The sequence below is a fragment of the Elephas maximus genome, chromosome X, assembly GCF_024166365.1.
Source record: "Elephas maximus indicus isolate mEleMax1 chromosome X, mEleMax1 primary haplotype, whole genome shotgun sequence".
Taxonomy (NCBI): domain Eukaryota; kingdom Metazoa; phylum Chordata; class Mammalia; order Proboscidea; family Elephantidae; genus Elephas; species Elephas maximus.
In genome coordinates, this window is record NC_064846.1 from 171737348 (window position 1) to 171749451 (window position 12104).

Below are 12104 nucleotides of genomic sequence, written 5' to 3' on the forward strand. Positions count from 1 at the left end.
GTGGAAGAACGATTCAGTGCTTGGCTGCTAACCGAAAGGTCGGTGGTTCAAACCCACCCAGCAGCTCTGCAGGAAAAAGACGTGGCGGCCTGCTTCCATAAAGACTGTTGTTGTTAGGTGCCATCAAGTTGGCTCCCACTCGTAGCGGCCCTATGTGCAACAGAAAGAAATGCTGCCCAGTGGTGCGCCATCAAAGATGACAGCCTAGCAAACCCTGTGGGGCAGTTCTACTCCGTCACACATCCACTCCACAGCACGTGACGCCACCGCCCATGTTCACTGCAGCACTGTTTACAACAGCCAAAAGGTGGAGACAGCCCAAATGTCCATCAACAGACGGGTGGGTAAATTACAAACTGTGCTACGTGCACACAAGGAAACGTTACTCAGTCACAGGGAGAAATGAAGCCCTGATACGCACTAAGGCGTGCACGAACCTTGAAAACATTACGCTGACTGGAACAGGCCAGTCACAAAGGACAACTATCGTACAAACCCACTTACGCAAAATATCTAGGACCGTCAAGTGCATAGAGACCAAAGTAGATCACTGGCTACCAGGGGCCGGGGCAGGAGAACGGGCAGTTACTGTTGAAGGGGTACTGCCTTTCTGTTTAGGGGGACAGAAAAGATCAGGAACTGGAGAGTGCTGACGGTTACATAACGTGGTGAGTGTCATTAATGCCACTAAATTCCACACTCGCAAACGGTTAAAATGGCAAAAACAAAGCAACAGGCCACAGCCCAGTGTTGGGAGAAGACTTGACACCGTGGCTGGAGGTAGAAATGTGCCTTGCAGGGGCGGATTATCCCGTAAACCAGGTAATCTCATTACGAGTCAGAACCCACTCGAAGGCACCGAACAAGAACAAGGTAATCTCGGGTTGACTTGTGCTTATGTACTAGCCTGTAGTGAACAATTTCACATGGCTTTCACTACATCTGGATTTCATCACCAGATGTGGCCAAACCCATGTGAAATTGTTCACTACAGATAGTAAGCACAAGTCAGCTGGTGCTTACCTTGCTTACTAGGTCATCTGCTCCTGTCATGGATTCTAAATGTGAAAAGAGGCTTTGATTCTGCAGGAAGGTGCTGTGGGATGGGGGGAGACAGATGCCATACTCAGAAGCAGAATCTCTGATGTGGTGAAAAACTATGAAATTATTCAGCACAGATGATCTGGTAAGCAAGGTAAACACTGTGCTTACTTTGTGTAACATCATCTTCAAGACCCGAGAGTGATCAAGGGGGTGGAGGAGGCACTGGTGGGGACCTCCCGGGGCCCGAGGGCAATGAGGGCCCCACAGAAGTCCCTCCTCTATAACCGGCGCCTGCGTGGTGGGGCTGGGAGCCTGGAATCCCGGGGAGGGGGCCTCCTGAAAGAGGCTGAAGGCTGCAGGGGCTCTGGGGCCGTGTGTGTGGGACACAGACCCTGTGCTACTATTCTGTGGCTAGTGGTGGGCTGGGCGGGTTTCCGAGATGGGGTGTGAACCCTCACATTGCTCATACCTTCCACTGATCAGGCAAGAAGGAAAAAAGCAAGTACTGTGGAGGTGAACACACCAGCTGCCTCCTTGAGATCTTCTGCCAACTATTTAAGGTTAACAGAGCCCCTGGGTAGTGCCAATGGTTAAAGCACTTGGCTGCTCACCAAAAGGTTGGCAGTTCAAGTCCACCCAGAGGTGCCTCAGAATAAAGGCCTGGCAATCGCCTTCCAAAAATGCAGGCATTGGAAACTCCACAGAGCAGAGTTCTACTCTGACACGCACGGGGTCACCATGAGTTGGAGTCAACTCGAAGCCAACTGGTTTAACTGGGTTTACTGAAGGCAATACCAGTTAGCGGGCTTGAAAAGAAAAAAAAAAAAATTTTTTTTTTTTTTTTTTTTTTAAATCTGATTATTCTGCGAGACTGGGGCCTGTCAACCTTGCTCAGAATGAACACCCTGGCTCTTTGGAATTAACCCGTCCACTCTTTCTTCCACCCACCTCCACCTTTGATTAAAAAAAAACAAAAACCCAGTGCCATCGAGTCGTTAATTTCTGCTCCAAGGTCCTCCCCTCTGAGTCTTCCCACCGCAACCCTTTCATTCCACTCTCTGATGGGGCGCACCGGGCCCCTCTGGGGTCTCCTGCTTCCTTCCTATAAGCCTTGCACGCTACGCCCAGGCACGTAAAACCCCACTTTCATCACTCAAACCGGGGCAGCAGGGGCAGGAGTCAGATTCTGTATCAGCAGCCCCGCCAGCGGTAAGAAACCCAGCCAAACTCTGCAATAAGCCCAACGCTCAGCAGAGGGGGCTGTTCCTCCACGGAAGGCAGCCTGGGACCTCCTCCCCCTCCTGACTCTTCATTTTCCTTCCTTCTCTCTCCACTCTCCTCCCCTCATCTCCACTGTCTCCCCCACTGCAAGGCTAGAATGAATATATGAAATACTAGATCTGTTGAACAGTCATGCGGTAGCTACTTTTAATTTTACAATCAGTTGCACAGAGCCTTGTATATTTCCTAACAAAACGATGCTGTGGTGGTCAGCTCCCTTGGAGTCTGCCCCTGGTACGTAGGGATCCCATGCATAGCAGAAAGAAATGTTGCCCTGAGTGGTTTTTTAAAAATAATATTTTATTGTGTTTTTGATGAACGTTTACACAGCAAACTAGGTTCCCATTTGGCAATTTCTATACAAACTGTTCAGTGACATTAGTTACATTTTTCATAACGTCTTGGCCATCTAGTGCTGCTATAACATAAATATCACAAGTGGATGGCTTTAACAAAGAGAAGTTTATTCTCTCACAGTCTGGTAGGCTACAAGTCCAAATTCAGGGTGTCAGCTCCAGGGGAAGGCTTCCTCTCTCTGTGGGCTCTGGAGGAAGGTCCTTGTCATCAACCTTCCCCTGGACTAGGAGCTTCTCCTTGCAGGAGCCCTGCCTGGGTCCAAAGGACGCACTCTGCTCCTGGAGCTGCTTTCTTGGTGGTATGAGGTCCCCCTGTCTCTCTGCTTGATTCTTTTTTATCTCAAAAGAGGTTGGTTTAAGGACACCAGCTAATCCTGTTGCTCCCGTCAAGGTAACTGCTGCTAAGCCATCTCATTAACATCATAGTGATAGGATTTACAACACACAGGGAAATCACATCAGATGACAATCACACAATACTGGGACTCATGACCTAGCCAAGTTGGCGGATAGTTTTAGGGGACACAATTCAATCCAGGATTAAATGTTGCCTTCTTTGGTCTCATAAAGATGTGTGTTTAACGGAGCACCATACTCATGGATAACACACTTTATTTTGTGTGCCAATCTGTTATTTTGCTCAAAGCTGACCTCAGGGGATAGATTCAGTTCAAGACCCACAGGCTTTTCAGAAGAAAATCGCCAGGCCTTTCTTCCTACTCCACCTTCATCTGGAAGCTCTGCTGAAACCTGTTCGGCATCAGCGACACACAAGCCTCCAGTGACAGACAGGTAGTGGCCACACCTGAGGGGCACTGGCTGGGAATTGAGCCAGGTTTCCTGCACGGAGGTTGAGAATTTTCCGCTGAGCTCCACTGCCCTCTACAGAGCGACAGATACCTGAATCAGGTTGCACAGGAGCCCCTCGATGGCTTGCCCTCAAAACAAGGGTTCCTCCCTCACTGGATGATACAGGCCAAGGCTCCCTGACAATGGACCTGACCTTTTCCTCCTCTCTATCATGAATGCTCTCCCTACACGCTCCAGCCTGGCCCTGTGTTCACCAATGACTCCACCTCCTAGGTCTCCAACACGCTAGAGTCTCACCACCAGCTTCTTCACTCAGGTTCCGGCAAGGTATAGGCTGGAAAAACCCAGGTCAATGGAGGGAATGGGACCAAGCTGGGCTCTTGGGTTCACTCCCCCATCCTGCAGAACCATCCCTAAACACCCAAGACCGCAGCAACATCTCTCTCCTGAGAATTTCTAAGTTTTCATGGCAGGTGACCCTACTCACTCGGCTGGGACGAGGTACCTCTCTCCCAGGTATGTCCCGCCACCTGATGGGACTGAGTACGAAGGGGGACGGCAGTTCCTTATATAGCACCCACACTCTGCCAAGCACTGCTCCAAGAACTTTATATGAATTCATCTAAACCTCCCGCAATCTACGTGTCATTACCTCACTGCTCTTTGCAAGTGACATACCAGATTTCCAAGACCCCATTCAGCTCATAGGGAGGGTCTGAGACCCAAACCCAGGCAGTGGGTACCTGTAGTCCCCATGAAACACTGCCTACAAATAGCTACAGAATGATTCCATCCAAGTACAACAAAATTGCCAACGAGGGCTCCTGGCAAATACACTGCAGTGACTTTCTGGTGGAACCGTTGTGCAAGAAAAGGCCATTTTTTGGTACAGGGCATTCACTTGCTTACTCATTCATTCATTCATTCCCTTGAACAATACTATGCCATGGAATGGTTATTTAAGACTCACCAACCAGATTTTTTTGATAGCTCCCACGTTTAGCCAAGCCTAGGCGCTTTGTGTTCATTATCTCAACCTTCACTGCAATTGCTTATAGTTGGTTCTGTTTCATTTTACACACCAGAAGGGTAAATACTGGAGAAATTTGTCAACCTGTTCCAGGTTTATGCACGTGATCAGATACTGAACAAAAATTCAAACCTCAGACTAGGTGATTCCAAGACCGATCTCTTACCATACACTAAGACCTAGTAAGTACAGCACCGAGACTCTTAAATCCTCTGGGAGGATTCAAATTCCATTCCCAGACCACAAGTGGCTCCTACTGGCACAGCCACGAAGGCAGTGCAGGCAAGTGGATGAAACAACTCGGCACAAAGTCCTTTTCCAGCCCAAGGCTTGAGTGTGTCCTTGATTTCTTTATTCCTCTGTGCTTTTTAATGTTGAGTACACGGTTTGGTTGCATAGCTTGCTTGACTGTCTCCATGAAAATGTTCTTCAATGTGGGTTTGATTTCTAGAACAAGCTCCTTTGATGGGTGTTATTCTCGTCAAGACTTGTTGATATAAGGTGTCTTTGGCTGGGTTCTCTAGAGAAGCAAAATCACTCTATCTTTGAGAGAGAGAGAGACTGATTTATCTCAAGGAAATGGCTCCCATGGTTGTAGAGTCTGGCAAGCTCTGAGTCCATGGGTGAGGCATCAGACTGAAGGCTTCTCCTGGCTCATAAAGCTGCAGGGGCTGAGGAACCCAAGATCAGCCAGGTCAGACAGCAGGCTGCTGGCTCACGGGCTGCAGAGACTGGCAAATCCAACGACAGATAAGATAACAGACTGCTGGGTCACCGGCTCCGGAGGCTGACGGATCCCAAGATCGGTAGGCAGTATGGCAGGCTGCCAGCTCAAGTCCCAAAGACTAGAAGTCGGAGGATAACAAGGCGGACGCAGGATCCAGAGCAAGCAAAAGCCAGTGAGCTTCGCCTGATGTCCATACATACTGGATGCAGGTCACGCCCCTTACAGCTGATTGGCTGATCACATCAGATCACCTCATGAAGGTGATTACATTATCTCACAAAATGGAGTAGGACTACATCATTACGTAACTGCCAAACCACTGAGAATCACGGCTCAGCCAAGCTGACACACAACCTTAACCATCACAGTCCGCCCCTTGTCAGTGTGGCACTGTACGCATCTCCTTAAACCATACACAATCTCTAAATAAAGACAAAGTCACACTCGCACCTAACGTGATACAACTAACACGCGTACAACCAAAAATGCACTAGCCCCATTTATATCTTCTATATTGTAAGGGAAGAAAACAAAAATATTTGATGCACATGTACAGGAAGAAATATTCAACAATTACACGCTTGTTTCTGCAACTGGTCATATGGTCATAACTGGTATTTAGAACTACCTTCTTCCACCACCCACAACCTTAACCGTCACGTCAGGGGAAGGCTCTACTCCTTAGAAGTGAGGATGGTGAGACTCTGGCCTGCTTACATATCATCACAAAAAACAACAAATCACTAGAAAAGGACATCATGTTTGGTAGTGGGCCAGCAAAGGTGGGGAAAACCTCAATGAGATGGGCTGACACAACCGTAACAATGGACTCAAACATACCAATGATCACGAAGATGGTGTAGGACTGGACAATGCTTTTTTCTGTTATGTTTAAGGTTACCATGCGTCAGAGCTGACTCAAAGGCAACAACAAGGGTCTGGAACTGAAACTTCTGCAGAAAAGGAGAGCTGAAGGCAGTCTGCTAGAACTCCCCACCACCAAAGCAAAGTGGTAAAGTAGGATAAAGCTAGGTATGGGTGCTGTCATCTTGAACACTTTGGATTAAAACTTGGGTTCTATATTTGAGATAACAGTGAATCACAATTAGAAACTAGATACCTTCATCAAGATGAGCCATAATGCTTCACACCATCATTCAAACTCCTGTTTGCTTCCATTTATATGAGTCCTATTTCTTTGGATGGATCTATACCTAGCCTCTAAATCAGTGGATTTTCAGTCCTTATTGATTTCTGGCCAACCTCACTTAGTCAAGGCAAGCGGGGAGGCCGTGTGGTGAAAACATCAGCAATGTCTGAGGAGCAGCCAGGGGCGTGGGGCTCTGTCCTGGCTCCACCGTTAAGGGCTGAGTAACCTGGGCCACATCCCTTCAGGTGGCTGGGCCTCCACTTCCTCTTCTGTGATAACGAGGGGCTGATGTAGACTGAGATACTCAAGCTGTCTGACCCAGACCCTTTGGAACCGAGAGAGAAGACCACAGACTAGTGGAAATACCACTCTCCCTGTTTCGCCTTGTTGATGTAATGAGGACCCTAGATGAAATGGTCTCTAAGATGCTTTCCAGTTCTGATGGTCATTGGTCCAGACCAAGGAGATAACCCCATGAACCATGAAATGAGGCTTCCTTGACCACCTCCTACTCGGCCAAGGTTGCCGGGGCTCCTGCCATGTTCCCAGGTGCCAGGTGAGGTTCTAATAGGGAAAGGATGGTGCCCCCGGCAGGATGTCTCTCTCCCAGCATTGCACATAACCATCCCTACCAGGGCCCACCCCTCCTGAATGAGCATCAAGGCTCAGGATCCTGTGCATTGGCAGTGAGCCTGAGCTGTGTGACTTCCAGACCTCGAGCTTCCTCATCTCTACTGCTGCCCCTCTTCTGCCCACCGGGACGGTAGCAGGAACAGATACTAGGATGCCAGTAAGATACAGGAAACGTGCAGGCAGGCCTAGAGGTTGGTGCGGAAGCTGTTCAAAGGGAGGAGAATGAAGGGCTCAGCAGTACCTGGGTGACAGAGCCGTGTCAGGGCAACGGGCTTGCGACAGAGCCATGTGAGGGCAATGGGCTCACCCTTAGGCTCTGCTGCTCAGCCAGCCTGAACCCAGAGAACATTTTTCCACCCACCAAACTCAGGACAGCAAGGTGTCTCTTTATGCATTTATGTTTTTAAGAGACTGTTTTTTTAGAGCAGTTTCAGGTGTAGCGAAAAACTGTGCAGAAAGTACGGAGTGTTCCCATATATCCCCTCTTCCCCTGCACAGAGCTTCCCCTCTTACTAATATCTTACATTTGGTACATCTGTTACAACGATGAACCAATTCTGACACATTACTGTTAAACAAAGCCCGCAGATGACATTCAGGGTCACTGTTTGTGTTGCAATGGTCCTATGGGTTTTGACAAATGCATAATGTCATGTGTCTACCATTCCAGTATCATGCAGAAGAGTTTCACTGTTCTAAAAATGCCCTGTGATCCACCTAGTCATCCCCCTCCTCGCCCCGAATCCCTGGCAACCACTGATCTTTTCACTGTCACTATAGTGTAGCCTTTTCCAAAATCTCCAATAGTTGGATTGTACAGTAAACAGGTTTCACTTGGCAACACGCACATAGGGTTTCTCCGTACCGTTTTCGTGGTTTGATAGCTCATTTCTTTCTATCGCTTGATAATACCCCATTGTACCAATCACTAAAAAAGGATATTCAGCTTGGTAGAGGTTTGGCAAAAACGAGGAAAACCCTCCGTGGGATGGCCTGACACGATAGCTACACCAATGGGCTCAAATACGTCAACGATCGTGACGATGGTGCAGGACAGAGCAACACTGTGTCACGTTATACAGTCGCCATGAGTTGGAGCTGACTTGATGGCAACCACCACCACCGCCACGGATCTACCACACTTTGTTTATCCAGTCACCTAATGAAGGGTATCCTGGCTGCTTCCAATTTTGAGCAGACAGCAGGGTTTTCAACCAGACGGACATTTGGGTCGAATCACTCTTTGTTGTGGGGACCGTCCTCTGCTTTGTAAAACATGTAGCAGCATCCTTGGACGCTCCTCTTTAGACGCCCGCAGTCTGCCCTCCCAAGAGTTGTGACAACCAAACGTATCTCCACACATTGTCAAGCTGTCCCCACCACTGTTGAGAATCACTGAAGGAGAGGAATGGGCTCCCCAGAAGGCCAATCCACTGTTCTAGTCTATTCCCATCTCTGCTTGATTTACATAGGCCATGGCTGCTGCCGTTGAAAAGCAAGCCACCCCTCTACATCCAACTGGCCACTGAAAGCAGGTAACACCCAGTAACAAAGATTAGCCAGGTGAGGGAAAAACGCTTCCAAGGAGAAAAACGGGATTGTATTCATGGTAAACCACAAAGGCTTAAGACAAGGCTCTCATTTTAAAAGCACGTAATTAGGACCTTCAGAAGTAAAGTGCTGTCCTTTTGAAATGAAAGGTGCCTGGAAGGAGCCCTGGTGGTGCAGTGGTTAAGTGCTCAGCTGCTACCGAAAGGCCGGTGGTTCACACACACGGTGGCTCTGCGGGAGAAAGACGTGATGATCTGCTCCCGGACGAGATAACAGCCAAGAAAACCCTATGGGGCAGTTCTACTCTGTGACACGGGGTTGCCGTGAGTCAGAGTCAACTCAACAGCACTAACAACAACAATGGCCTCCCGGAAGAGGAAACTGTCTGTAGGTTCAGGTGCCTTATCTAACCAGACAATGAAAACAGACTTAAAACAAACCAAGTGCACGTTTTGTGTGTCTTGCGATCACAACGCTGCTAAATAATAGCTCCTTCACAAATGATTTCACAAACCATCTGAGCTGCACGGTCAACCACTTTGCCCAGTTAATGCTGGCCTGATTCATCAGCAAAACCAGCTAAATTATCACTCGCCTGCCCTTAGAAATCCTGCTTACTTGGCAGAGCAGACATTTGATACTTGGGCAGCTGTGGGGTTGGTTTTGCCTCTTCAGCTGTAACAAATACCAAGGGCACCAACTTGTGGCATTAAAAGCAGAATTTTTATAAAGCATTTAACAAACTTGCATACTTGGAATACTGGCACTGATCCAAAGTCAATGGACGCAGTGTATTTATTCCTAATTGTCTAGAACACAGGTTGGCAAACTAAAGGCCCCCCTGGCCAAATCTGGCCCTCTGCCTATGTTTGTATAAATAAAGCTTTATTGGAACACAGGCACACCCCTTTGTGTACATGCTGTCTGTGGCTGCTTTCTGAGCTACAACAGCAGAGCTGAGCAGCTGCATCAGAGATGTAGTGGTCCAAAAAACTGGAAGTTTTTACCATCTGGTCAGTTACAGGGAAAATGTGCCAACCCTTGACATATATTATGCTATCACTACTTAAGTCATGGCCACCCAGACTCACTGCCTCACCTCTCTCCATATCTCTGCTACCCATTCTGTCTTTTCTGTTTTCTTTGCCAACACTTGGGGCCTGGATCCTTCTAAGATTTCCATATCCTATTCTAAAGCTGCTGCCCCCTCCCCTCTCCCAGGGTGCCCTGGCTCGAAGCACATGCCTGCTCTCCCAAAGGATGCCTTTGACTATTCTGGCCCTTGGTCTGGACCAGTGGTGCTCATGTTCCCCAGGGGGTCATTTGGCCATGTCTGGAGACATTTGTTGTTGTCACAACTTGGGGGAGGTGCTACTGGCATCTAGTGGATGGAGGCCAAGGGTGTGGCTAAACATCCTACAGTGTACAGGGCAGACCCCACAAGAGAGAATGATCCAGCCCCAAGTGTAAACAGGGCCAAGTCTGAGAAACCCTGATCCAGAATTCCATTTTCCAACACTGCTGATAACTCCTCAGCAATGAGAGCTCCAGCCAGGTGTCCTTTTCCATGGAAGCCTTCTTTGTCTACACAATGGGAAGCCATCCATTGTGGGCTCTCCTCTCTGAGCCACAGCCCTGCATCTTATCAATGTGTGGCGCACAGTCAATTTATTCACCTGTACCTCTCAGCTCCTGGGAAGGCTGAAGGTCTGTGAAGGTGGGAAGCCCTTATTTTCTTGCTAAAAGTTTTTTTTTTTAGTAGTTTATTAGCCCCCTGGTGAAAAATCCACATTGCTGCAGCAGATCAAGTCACCGTGGAAGCTTTGCTCCTCCTCTTTGCCAGCACTGACGCTGGCCTTTGCAATTCCCCTGACTTTCTTCATTCTGTTCTTGTGTTCCCTGCCTGTTTTCTTGAGGTCTCACATAGGCCATGTCTTCCAAATCTGTGTTTGGGTTTATTTTTCTTTGCATAACCCAAGGAATCGTAAATCATGCCGAAGCCAGTTGTCTTGCCACCACCAAAATGGGTCCTGAATCCAAGCACAAAGATGCCACCTGGATCTGTCATTGCTGAGCAGTTATTGGCAGTGGTGGAAAATGGAATTCTAGGTCAGGGTTTCTCAGCCTCAGCACTGCTAACACTTGGGGCTGGATCATTCTCTGTGGTGGGGGCTGTCCTGTGCACTATAGTCTTGGACATTTGTGATCTTGTACATTCTAGCTCGTTTTCCCCAAATTTCTGTCTTAGGTGCTGTTGCCTTCCTACTGAAGCAGACGGTTGTCCATGAACTTCCTGGTTTGGATAGTTACCGTGTCATTTGTGACGGTGGTTGATCCTCGGGCAGCCCTTAATTCACTTTACAGCACACAGAGCACCTCTCCTATGCAAACACCCACAGTAGCTGGTGCTCAGGATGAATTTGCGAGCAGGTAAATGAGAGATGGATAAGAGAAGATGGTGAGGCTGGAGATCATGAAAGGTGGGATAAGAAACAGAATAAAGCCAAGTCCTTGCTATCTTCAGAATAAAGGCCTTTACCAGAGCTGTTTAAAAATGAAGGACTGAGGCACAAGAGCATAGCAGAACGAAAACCAAGTTTTTAGAAAAAGATGACTGTCACACATGCGCTAATCTCAAAACACCAAACAGGAGCCCCGGCCATGGGTATAACTCTAAAGACTAAGCTATTAAAATATTGGAGAAGAGTAACAATAACAAAACACTAAAGATACTGAGTGCTTACTATGTGCTGGTCACTGTTTTAAGCCCTCTTTATGAATTAACTCACAGAAATCTGGAAATACCCCAATTCCATCCTCTTAACTCACACACCAATATGGCACCCATTTGAAAGAGGAAGAAAAGCATTTAATTAGTAATACCATTTGCATTCCATTCTTCAGCAAAATAAGTTACAAACAAGGTCTATGTTGAGATGACAAGGCAGAAGGCTATCTGCATTCTAAAGAGCAAAGACTAACTGATTCTTTCAGAAACACTCACATACAGAAAGCCACGGCAGGGACAGAAGAGACAACACACAACAACAAAGTGAGAAGCGGCCATGGATGAACTTGGTGTGGTTTCTTTGTGGTCTCAGAGAGAGTGCTTAACCAGGAGCTCTGAGGCCTGGGTCTACTCGCATGAGCTTCCCTGGTTTCCTCTCTCAAGCACAGCCAGGTGGAGTGACGTGGCCTCCATGGGCCCTTTCAAAACCCAAATTGTACTGAGAGAAAAAAAAACTCATTCAATTTGACTAAAGGGAAGGGCTTTTACAACACAGTTGTTATGACAACAGAGCCAGGGACTCTTGTTTCTGCAAATATCAACGTTCTTGCAACATCCTTGTTCCTGGAGGAACCTGCACAGCTTCTCTCCTGTCAGTATTTCCTGGATCATAAAGGTGTCTCCCACACAAAAGCAGCTGCCTGGATAGCTGCCCACCCCCGCTCAGGGCAGAGAAAGAGGTGACGCAAGGCGGGATGGGATCGGGGTGCTGATGAAAAGGAGGACAGGGTGAT

The 12104-nt window shown here is 47.9% G+C and overlaps 1 protein-coding gene across 2 annotated transcripts in view; it reads right to left on the minus strand.

Annotated features, from left to right (window-relative positions):
• The window catches only part of TBL1X (transducin beta like 1 X-linked), a 238961-nt gene that overhangs the window by 37611 nt on the left and 189246 nt on the right, over positions 1-12104 (minus strand). The window lies entirely within an intron of this gene.